This window comes from Psittacula echo, assembly GCF_963264785.1.
Source record: "Psittacula echo genome assembly, chromosome: 1".
Taxonomy (NCBI): Eukaryota; Metazoa; Chordata; class Aves; order Psittaciformes; family Psittacidae; genus Psittacula; species Psittacula echo.
This window is the reverse complement of record NC_137735.1, coordinates 5488146-5500163: the sequence shown is the minus strand read 5'-3', so window position 1 is coordinate 5500163 and position 12018 is coordinate 5488146.

Below are 12018 nucleotides of genomic sequence, written 5' to 3'. Positions count from 1 at the left end.
ATATACACACAACATTGTACACCTTTACAGCTTGGTTTCTGTTCAATATCTGAGAAGAAGCAACCTGAACTATGTATTGTTTTAGACACTGTGACCGAGAATATGTCTCATTTAAAGAAAAACAAAGCTTTTTATTTCACCTGTGTAACTCAGAAATGAGTATTGATGCCTTTAGATTGCTGTCTAGAGATGTGTCTGTGTCAAATTTAACTAATAATATGGTTAGAAATAAAAAGGTTTTAAGTAGGCCCAATTGATCTGTCCTGTCAAGATTCCTGCTGGGAAAAAGAAAGGAAGAAAAAAGGGGCTACTAAGTCAATATGCTATGTTCTTTCAGGAAGGAGACTGCAGGGCTTGAAACCTCATCCCTTAAATTTTCCTTAGGAAAAAAAAAAAGAGAGCTTGAAAATGGGAAAAATAGTGAAAACCTGATATATCCCATAAGAAAATTACTCTTACCGGCACTAGTAACAAGTGAGGATAAACAACTACTTCCATGGAAGATTCCTATCTCTTGGATAAGGTAAGACACTTGTGTCAGTTCTCCATCTACCCCATTCAGGTTTTCTCACATGCTCCCCTCATTTAGAGGAACACAGGATGCTCCTTGCAGTCCATCCAACCTGCCTAATCCATATGGAGAAAAGTTGTGTGTCTGTAAGAGGGCTTTTCAAGAGAAGCTGTTGGAAGAGCTGCTGCATACGGGGCCTTCCCCATCCAGCTACTCAGGGGCAGGTAAACCTGGGTTAACTTTCTGGGTAGACAAAGTAAAAGAAGTGTGAATAGGGCTGATGTCAAGACTTTTAAAGATGGATGTAAGTGTTTTTCTAATAGGATCCATCTTGGCTGAATTCCAGCTGAATCTACAGAAGAAGATAGTTTGTAGAAAATTGTTGTGCAGTCAAGCAAGAAATTACAGTTGGAGAGAATTGTTTTCCTACCCTTATTTTAGACCTGCTTCTCTTAAAATATTTAAGTTTCTTTTTTCTGAACAATTGTGGAATCCAATTGATTTTGTTATCACACATACAAAAAAACCCGAGTTTCTCATCTGGCACCACTGGCAGAGGCAAGCAAACAGAATTACTATTTCTCACATGGAACAACCACACAGACGATTGTATTCCAAACTGAGCGATTATGATAATGATTCACCTGCAATATTTGCATGAAATGGCAGTAATGGAAAGCAACTGCTAAAACTCTGAGCTATCAGCTATCCATAAGCATTTAGAAATCAGAGTTTATTTTCTTTTCAGTGTCTGAAATTGCTTTTTCCTAAAATACAACCCTCAGGGTGCCTCTTTCTCCAGCACTCATGCTCTATTGATTGAAGTTTCTTTGTTTCTTACCCAAGCTCTGAGTCTGCAAGGGGCATCCCAGCTCATATTAGCCCTCGATATTTATCATGCTTGATCTTGTTTGTTAGCTGTGTACTCTCCCTTTAAAAACTCCTTTCTATTCCTTACCAAAGCTGCTCTGTGGTAGGTTTGGTCCACATCAGACTTGTGAAATTGCTGCTGATTCTGTGCCCCTTACTAAAACGTACCTCTTGCATGCCTTGCCCTTGCTGTTGCTGCTCCCCTCTCAGGAGAGAATGCTTTTTTCTGTGCTCAATTCAGAACAAAGAGAAAATCATAAGAAAATAAGAACATAAAACTACGTACTTTGCTCTCTGAGACTGCAGACTTTAGCTTTCTCCTTTCTTTCTCTGTTCACTCAAGCTTGGACTCAAGAATGCCAAATTCCAGGTGTGTATGTGGGGAGAAAGAACTTTCTTACTTCTGCAGTGATTTGTTGTGCTCAAGTCTTTCCCTTGTCCACTAAGCCAAGCCTCTGATTTGGGATGGCTGATGTTCAGAAAGTAGCCTTTCTATCCACTCATACTATTTAACTTTGCCGCAAACGTCCTGCATTCAACTGCACCATGTCTTGTGACTGCATATAACTTCACAAGGTACATTAAGACGCACCTCAGGTCTTTTCTATTCCAAGTTAGAGATGGTATTACTCAAATAAGAAATGCTGGGACAGGACTTCAGTCACAAATTGCTACTGCTGAGTAGCTGCAATTAGAATTTCCACTTTGGGAAACAAGAACAGCCTTTTGGCATTGGCGGGCAAGTAGCTGTTTAGGGATACAGGCTATCATGGGACAGCTGCAGCTGTCTCATGGCCCAGATACATGTTTTACTGATGCTCATATTTGTATTGAGAGGGAATGGACCCATGAGGCAAAACTTGCTATCCTGTTCTGAGAAATCATAAGGCATCTCAGGTGGCTTTCAGTATGAATCCTGTGATACACAGAATGGATTTAATATGGACCTGCAAAAGATGAGAAAGATGTAAAAGGTTGTGATAAATGCTTAGCAGGATCACAGAATTGTATAAACATAGCTGGTATGTAGCTGGCGTTTAGAATCTGTCAGTCCGGAGCTTTTTCTGTGAAGATTTTGCCTTTCTTCCCTTCAGCACTGGAAAGAGACATCTGTTTGGTGAAAATGCTACTTCTCCCTGTTAAAAGGAAAGCCATGGGTTGGGTTTCTTTTCCCCAAAAACTGCAATTATAAAAAATGGTGTCAGGGTATAACAGCAAAATAAATCTCCAGTCAGACCTTAGGATGAGATCCTTTTATATATATAGGGCTAGAAATCACACATGGAAGTATAGATGAGCCAACAGCCCTGGAAAGGATCCAGTCCTTCTTAGTGTCCAGGACTAAAGATTAATATTCCCTCCACATTATCTCTGAGGAACTCAGCTGTCACCAAACTACTTTCTCAAGCTCCTTAAGGACTAGTCCTGGGTACTGTCACATCAGCATGTGAGGTTTGGCATTGGTGTGTCTAAGCTCATGCATGGATTCAGCACCTGGGCTCTTTATTCCTGATCTACTTAGTAATCTTTTCTCATTTCCACCCATCTGGTTTTTGCCTTTATTCAGCATTGTAATGTTAAGACTTCTAAAGCTTAATTTGTGTTTGCCCAGGATATAGAAGAGCAGAAATTCAATCTAATCTTGTGCTTCTAGAAGTGTTTTCATTATTTGCATTGCAGAAGAAGAGAGTCTGAACTCTTAAGAGTAAAGAAAAAAAACAAACCTCTTTTTAATACTTAAAGTGGAGGTGTTGTTATTTCCTCTTTCTCTTCTATAATGCATTATCCAGCACAGGTTTGCAAATGAGATGGTGACGGGATCATTGCTTTGTAGTTTTTATCAATAGTGACTTTATGAACAGAATAATAATTTAGGTGAGACTTTGGAGTGTATTTTGTTTTCCTTTTGCATCCAAACTGTAGACTTTTAATTTGTTTCTGTTCTGCTGGATGGCAAATTATATCAAGGTAGAAAACATAGAATGTGTATATTCGATGGCCTGTGATGACCCCTTGGAGACTTACTGCTGATCTCAACCCTATGCTATATAAATGTAGGTAAATATAGAAGGCTGTTCCTACCTTCTCTTGCCCTTGGAGTATTAGCTGGCCTCATTCCTTCTTTTCGAGCAGGACTCAGCTCCAGACTGGAGACACCTCCATTTAAATGCAAATCAGGTGCGTAAGCAGCTGGTGTAGTCAATGGAGTTTTAAATCAATAGGAAGGAACTTAGAAGGTATTTGCCTCACCCTGAAATAGATGTATTTCAGTTAGCCACACATAGATATCTAATGTCTTTTGAGAATCCATTATTAATCCAACCAGCCTGGGTCTCTGATAGGACCATATCTGCCTGGGTGTCAGGCAGGGTGCCTTCTGAGATGCCATTAGAGAGCCCTTCATGGACATCTGAATCAACCTCAGTCCATCTTCTTATACAGAAGAGGCATGATTTTGCATTGAGCCAAATAACTGCAGAAAACAAAAGGACAAATGTAAAATTCATCTTGGTGTAATATTCTATTACAAAACCATATTCAGAATCTTTTAACTCTGTTTTCTTGATACAATGTGTTTACCAATAATAGTTTGTATGCATTCCTATATTTTTTCATTTTTATTTAATAGTATTGACCAAAATAGCTAAAAACAGTTGTTCTGGTTTGGGATTTTTTCATGGAGTTGTAAACATTAAGCATTTCATGGAGTTGATAAATAAGAGTTGGCTATTGAGCTTGTTTGACGTACAGCACTGCAGTGGCAAATGAAAACCAGAAAACCCCCCCAAAAAATCAACTTTTACCTGAAAAAGAAAACAGCAACTTACCCTTTATTGGAAAATAAAGCAAAGAGAGACAAAATAAAAGAGCTTCTTCCTTCAGTGTTGGGAGAACCCTGAGTAAAACAGGTGATAAAGTGGGAGCTAATAACAAGAAGGAAAGGAAGAGCGTATTGGATTTGTACTTCTTACATAAATACGTATTTTACAGCCAAAACATGGTTGTTGGCTCAGTATAGAACATAACTCACAGGGACTTTTTATCCATTTTTCAAGAAATAAGCCAGTTCTCTGTTTAGTCTTGGTCCAGACAACTTCATATGGATTATTTCTTATTACTTACTAACCGCAAAGAAGCAGTTGTTGGCTTTTACAATTTTTTACAACTTTTTACAACTAATACTAGTTGTAAATTAATGTCTAGACAAAGAGGAACTTTTATTTACCACAGACAAACAAACAAACAAGCAAAACATATCCTGAATTCAGAAAATACTCAAATGTGGCTTAACTTCCATGCTTAAACTTCAAAAGAATGAAATCCAGGACACTGAGTATCAGTTTTCGTATGCATAGGAGTCATCAGATGCTTTTCGAGTGGCTCGCACTAAAGGGCAAACCCATTAAGAAGTTGTGTCACCAGCTAGACTATTTCCAGCCAAGTATTTCTAAGTTATGCTCAATAAAGAGAGTCACCACATGATGGTCACTGGCCATCATTTGTCCTGTCAGGCTTTCTACGGTGTATAGGATGCAGGTTGAGAGCCTCATCATATGTGATGAACTGGATCCTGTATACACATATACTAGAATATCCTGGAATAATAAACATGATTCCAGCACCAGACCACAGCAGGAGAAAGTTTCTGTTACCTTTTGGGTCTGTGGTAGATTTTCCCATGTCAGCTCTATCTTTATACTCCTCAGCAGACAGTGGTTCAAGCTGCTCTCCAGCACTTGATACTGAGCTACTGCAAGGTCACAGTGCTAAGAAGATTTCTTTATCAGGAATTCAGCCACTGGCCCCAAAAAATTAAATGACCACCCAGCCCAGCTCATGTGAGGATCTCTTTCTGCTTAACTTCATGTTTAGCCTAACCAAATATAACAGCTTCATTTAGAATCATAGGATCACAGAATAGTTTGAGATGGAAGAAACTTTAAAGCTCGTACAGTTCTAACCCCCCGGCATGGGCAGGGACACTTTCCCCTAGAACAAGTTGCTCTGAGCCCTGTCCAGCCTGGCCTTGAACACTGCCAGGGAGTGTTAGACATTTGTTAAACATGTTTAGACATGATTTAAGTCTATCAAACTAGTAAAAGAATTCAGATTTACTATTTAATCAGTAAAAGCCTAGGCCAGCAACCTTTACAGCATTTATCACCTTGTGTGCATGTGTAAATGTCCAGGAAGAAAAATGTTAAAATTCAAATCTGAATTGCTCAGTTCAAATGTAGGTCTGTTTTGACTGAGGCTGAATTCAAACCAGAAGCTTTTCATTTAAATTCATACGTTTTTCTCAGAGATTACTGTCTAAAATACATGTACTTGAAGATGAGCTGTTGGTCCCTATGAAGGTAATGTCAAAACGGCTATTTACTGTATTGGCACTGGAATTTTCACTGGGTCATTACATCCAGCTGTACCACTATATGTTCATTTACTGGTTGCTTTGTTCTATATATTTTTATCTGTGATATTAAGAAACCTGATATGCACCAGGAATTCGAGAGTTTATACTTGCCTGTTATTTTTCAGGGCCAGTACTTTGCAGCATTTCTGCCATATCATCAATCTTAAGATAGTTTTTATCCAGTCAAAGTAAAATAGGGAAGGAGTAGAAGGAAGTACTTACACGTAATGTATTTCGTACACTTCCAGCTTAATTCTTGCTAAACCTATTGAATTAATTTGGGATTTATTTGCTTTGTTTTCCTGTTACCTTTTTTCCTCCTTTTCTTCAGGGAAGGCTGTCAAAATCCTTCTCTCCCTGTTCTTTAACAAACCACCCAGTTCTATTGTTGGGTCCAGACATCTGTTTCTTTGAAAGAAATTATCCTTTCTGATATTAATATCATGAAATAGTGAAGATCTGCCCCTTCTTACACAGAAGATATATGTACATTCCCTGTTTCTTAGGGTGTATACCTGCGTCAAACCAGATTGGTATATACTGGATGACATAGTAGTACATCTGCAGACAAAAGAGAATCTGAATGGAGAGCATAATTTTGCATTCTAAATTTTCATTTCAAACATTATTTGTAAATACAGTCATAAATATATATCAAATGGGAAACAGTTCATCTGTAAGATGTAAGGAGAGCTGACAGTTGGAAGACATCAAGTTACCCTGTAATAGATAAATGCAGGTAAATATAATAACAGGTAGCAAATCAGGAAGTTAAAAAAAAGAAGTCATCCAAAGCTTAAACTTCTTGAGAAGACTTGGAAGAAGCAAACAACAGAGCTCCTGTAAAACATAACAAATATTAAAATAGATGTTGGAGTTGCTGGATAAAAATAGTGTAGATTTAATGCCTTCTTCAAACAGATGGCTCTAAAAATTTGAGATGACAAGTTATGATTTGTTCAGCCCAGAAAGAAGCCTTTCCAAAGGCTCTGTGAATTGTGGTAGCGCTGTTAGAGATGACCTTGAGATGGGTTTAGATATATTCAAATGAAAGTTTTTTTTTGTGTGAATTGAAAGCAGTTATTAAGAGCAATATAATATAAGGGTAACATTAAATATTAGAATTCAGGGTAACCGAAGGATTTTACTAAGATTTAATTTCTTGTACTGTGAACAAACTAGAAAAAGAGGCAGGAGAAACAGAAGATTTCTTATCTTTGATGCATTTTATGACACATTTCAATGTAGTGTCTACAGTTGTGGCTCACCAGATGGTCACCTGAAGATCCAGCATTCCCCATAGGCAACAGCTCTAGGAAGCTTTGCTTTACCAGAGGGGGTCTTCCAAGTTTATTTCTGCTGGTGAATCACTTTTGTTTCGACTGTGGAGGCAGAGGAAGGAATGAAATACCCATCCATATATATTTTTATCTTCAGATGTTGCTCTAGTTAAAAGTGTAAACCGTCTTCTGAACAAAAAGAGAAACACGTAAACCTCTTCTGAGCTCTTTAGGAACAGGTTTGCCAAACAAGATTATCTGTAGTAGATAGAATTATTGACTATCAAAGTATTTAACACTCTAATGATCTCACTTTGTTCATGGATGCCAAAAGAACAATGAAATGCAGCCATGTTTCCCTAAGGAACTGTAAGAATTATGGGTGTGATTCACTTTTGTATTGCTCATGCCCTATTCTGCAGCAAATCCAGGTTGCTATAAAGCTGTATGATACTGGAATAATTCAGTGATTAAGGTAGCCTGTTATCTGCAACTAAATAAGTGAAAAAAATACTCTCCCAGGTATCTGTTTTATAAAAACCAAGCTTGTATTATTAACCTCTGCCATGTATGGATTTTCCTCTTTTCACTGTTTCAAACTAAATAAGCTGCAGTAATGGCTGTATATGTGACCAGCTTAATGTTTCTATAGCAACTATCTTTTTGCAAAAAGCTTTACAAGCATTAATTGTTAGTAATCATATTTATTATTCTTGCACGTAAGTAATCAGCCAATTCCATTGTGTCCAAAACTTAACAAACTGTATTATTGAGACTGTGCTAGGATAAGGGCCAGGAAATCTTTAACTGTTCTATGTGAATGCTCGGTATTATTCCTGAATTTCACCTTTTTGGGGAGGTGGTGGAATAGGAAGGAATTTAATTAACTTGGGAAGTGATTTAGCTTCTGCCCTTCACTAGGCAAGAAGGGTCACTTGTGACACCTCTCCTTTTGCCCTCTTTCACTCAGCATTGGTCTTTGTTCAGGCAGAAAATGAAGGAATCAGCCACTGTAATCATAAAATGGTTTGTGTTGGAAGGGACCTTAAAGCTCATCCAGTCCCAACCCCCCTGCCATGGGCAGGGACACCTTCCACTAGAGCAGGTTGCTCAAAGACCCATCCAGCCTCACCTTGAACACTGCCAGGGAGGGTATGTATCACACCCTGAATTTAATGCAGAGTGAAGAGACAAGATAAGAAAGGAGAAGATAAGGCAAATCAGATCGAATGAATGGATGTGTGAGACCAGAGGAGGGGCAGGTCTGGAAGAAACCATCACTCAGCACAGAATGCACTAAGTACCAAGAAAATCGTTCCTTATCAACTTACCATTTACCCTTCCTTGGTTGTGAGATTTGACTCTGCCTTCTGAGTCACATCCAGTAAATAACTTGATGCCCTTTTCCTATTTGCTCACACCAGTAACTGGAATGTAAAAGGCATCATGGTAGGAAATTAATTGGCAGTGGGACAAAATGTGTGCTATAAGTGTATTACAGATGTGTCTTTTCTTGTTCACTAAGCTGCAGCATTGCCCCGAAATTGAAATATCTGAAATTAAAAGCAAAGAAACTCTCTGGCAATGCATACTTTGCTTTTTCTATTTTAAGGACCTGAGGAGAAATAATTCTCATAAGCAACTGCTTGTTAGTGGCAGCCACCCAGCTGCCATAAAAAAAGGGAGACAATATATTTTCAGACCGTGAAAGTGGCTGTACTAATGAGTCAGGCAAAAGTTCCATCTTTAGATCTGTATCTTGTATCTGGTAGTGGTCAAAATCAGATGCCAAGGGAAAGGTATGACAAGGAAATACGCTATACGGTTCTCGCACTGCTTTACATCCCTCTCAGATGAGAGCTCTGATGAAGCTGGCAGCATCACATGGTCATGGCACCAGTTTCAACATAGAGATCTTCACTAGTGTTAGTCAATCCTTTTCTAAGAAGATACTCACATAATCCATTTAAATGTGCTCTCTGACCATGCAGCCACATAAAAGCAAGATTCCCGAGTGCAAACTGCTACGTGAATGTGTATTCAGTGTGAGATATGCTTTCTAAAAATGCAATTTGTTTGAACTGGCCTGAGATTAGTGCATTTGTTTTCTGCATAAATATATAGTCAAGTGTTGAAGAGAAACAACACCCTTTCAGATGGTTTATTAGTGGTGGGTGAACTTGTACGGCACAATTTCAAATCCACTCTGGCTTTACTGTGTAGCTCATATTTTGTTTAATATAGACTGTAAGGAAAGGGACATAAAGGTTGTGAGCTGAATCATGCCTGGTCGCTAAGGCTGCTCACCTATTGCGGCAAGGGTAAGACATGGGTCAGTTCCCTGGAGTCTGTCGATTCCTCTATCTGACCTGTGCTTGATGGCAAAAAAACAGCTGCTATGGCAGCCAAAATTTGTCTGGTTATAAAACAAGGCATTGACATTCTGCTCACTTTGTCCTCAATCATATCACTGGGATAAAGCAATAAAGTTCAGGGAAGAAAATGTTATCTAGAGGAATCAGTGGGACCTTTGTCACTAGCTTAAATGGTGACTGAATTTCACCCCATTTTCTTTGCAGGGCTTATGTCTATGTCTAGCCTTTATGCAAATGTAAAGCCTGGCATACAGATTTCAGGCTCCTGTTAATTATACTTGAATACGAGTAGATTCCTAAGCCTGGAATCAAGAGAGCCGTGGGAATCTCATTGTTTCCTCCCCGCATGGACGATGCTGCATTCCCTAACAGACATCATAGTGTTTGGTATGCTCAGTGTGGTGTTCCTGCTCTTCCAAGCCCTGGACGCAACTTTTGTATGTGCCAGTGTATAACTACACAAGCTATTCTTGACTGATTACTCTGATATCAAAGGATCTAAGGAGCTCTATCATAATCTAGGCAATCAGGGAGAGGGCTGTTGTGGAATTATACTTTAAGTTAGAAAAGCAGTTACTGAACATGGGTTAATATTTATTATATGTGTATCTATATTAATCATATTATATATATTATTTATTATATCTAGCTTGCCTTATTTATGCATTAAATAAATTCTCATGCAGAAATCACAGCCATCACTTCATGTAATTAAAGGGACATTTATTTGCATCAGCTAAATAACTATGTTTTCTGTATGGTCCAAGAGCCACAGATGTATTTATATGGTTTTGCAAAAGAAAATGAATTGGCAAGTGGAAGCTACAGCCTCCTCTGTGTTCCTTTGGGTCACTGGCAACACAGCTGGTGATCCTAAATGTGGTCAGTCTCAGGTCCTCTCCTCCCTTGCAGACAGATCTCACAGGTGCTATTATAAATTCTTGGTGTGGTAGAATTCATCATGTCCTTACTTAGTGCTTTTAATCACTTGCCAGTTTGCTGGCTGAGCGCCACTTGGTGTCAGACCAGTGTCACTCATCAAACTCACAGATATTAGAAGCTGAAAGTGAAATTCAGCCAAATATGGAGAAAAGCTCTACATGTAAGAAATCAAGCGTGCAAGGACAAATGGAGCAATGTGGGCAGGCAACATCTGGCCGTTTAGGCAGTGACACTGAAGTCTTAAGATTATCTTGGGTACACAGCACTGGTGTACACACTGTCCTAACTCAAATCATCTTTTGTGTGCAAAAAATGAGGGTTAGTCTTCATGTAGCAACAGTTTCCAGTAGTACTCACTGGGTCTGTGTTCTCAGCTCCCTTTGTGCAATGTGTTATTTCACCTGTTAGATGACCTTCATGTTAGGCCATGTCTCCTTCTATCTTACAAGTCAACATCGCATTTAAGCTGAATAAAATGTGGAGACTTCTGCAATGCAGAATTTCCATTTTCACTTGGTGTTTTTAGACCTTTGTTTCATCCAGCCAGAACCAATAGCTCATTCCATTATGCATGGATTGTATTCCTGTGCAATCCTGGCATTATTAGCTGTGCCAGACTAACAGCATTAAAACAAACAGAAAGAACCAATAGCATAGACTGGGAGACCCTGAGCAATGAAAAGAATGCATACCCCCCAGCAGCACCACAAAAGCAGACCTTTTTGCATGAAAAGGATATTATAGGAATGATAAATCCATCAAGGAAAGATGCTGACATGAGCACAGCTTGACCATTCCAGAACCAGTTAGAGGGTATCATGGATCAAAACGGTTCAGTGAAAGAAGGAGGTCAGGTTTATTTAATGGAGTTAATGAGATTTGCACCATTGGGAGTCCTATCCCCTCCAGATTAAGTCTTTAAACTTCATATTAAAATGTTTCTTTTGTGTTCTGAGAATCACATTTCCCCTCCTCTCTCTACTCCCGGCACACAGGCAGCAAAGTCAGAAGCTCGCTTGAATCCTGAATGTATAAAGGAGGAGCTGCAAAGCATTTGAAACATCTCTTCTAGTTTAATAAATCTTCTAAAATTTCAGTATTATCCTTTTTTCTTTCATATTTTTTCCTCTTTTTTTTCAAATGAAGCACCTGAAAACTCCTCTTGTGGGCAGAGTCAGCTCGTTAGTCAGCAAGCTAATCCCTTCCTCATCATTTGGGGATGATGTTTTATTTGCAAAAGAGTAATGTATCATAAGGAAGAAAAATGAAAGAAGAGACAGTTTCAGGAGATGAGCAAAGCTAAATCAATTCTTGTTAAAACCTTCCTGCGTGACTTCAATATTTCTTATTTTAAGTTATTCTGTTGTTCCTGTGTTCTGCCTCACTTCACTGGCTTCTGTCCACCAATGCCTACAATGAGTATCTGCAATAATATTTCCTTAAAGTTACAGAATAAGCAAGAATACTGAAATGTAGACTCTAATCCACAAACTGCCAGTGATTTTTTCCTGAGGTGTCATCATATGTAAGATTTCTCTTCATACACCTCCAGAAGGTCCCTCTTTCTTACCAGTTTTCTAGGGCACTGAGGTTAATTTCCTGAAATAATAAAGGTATCTTTAGCTT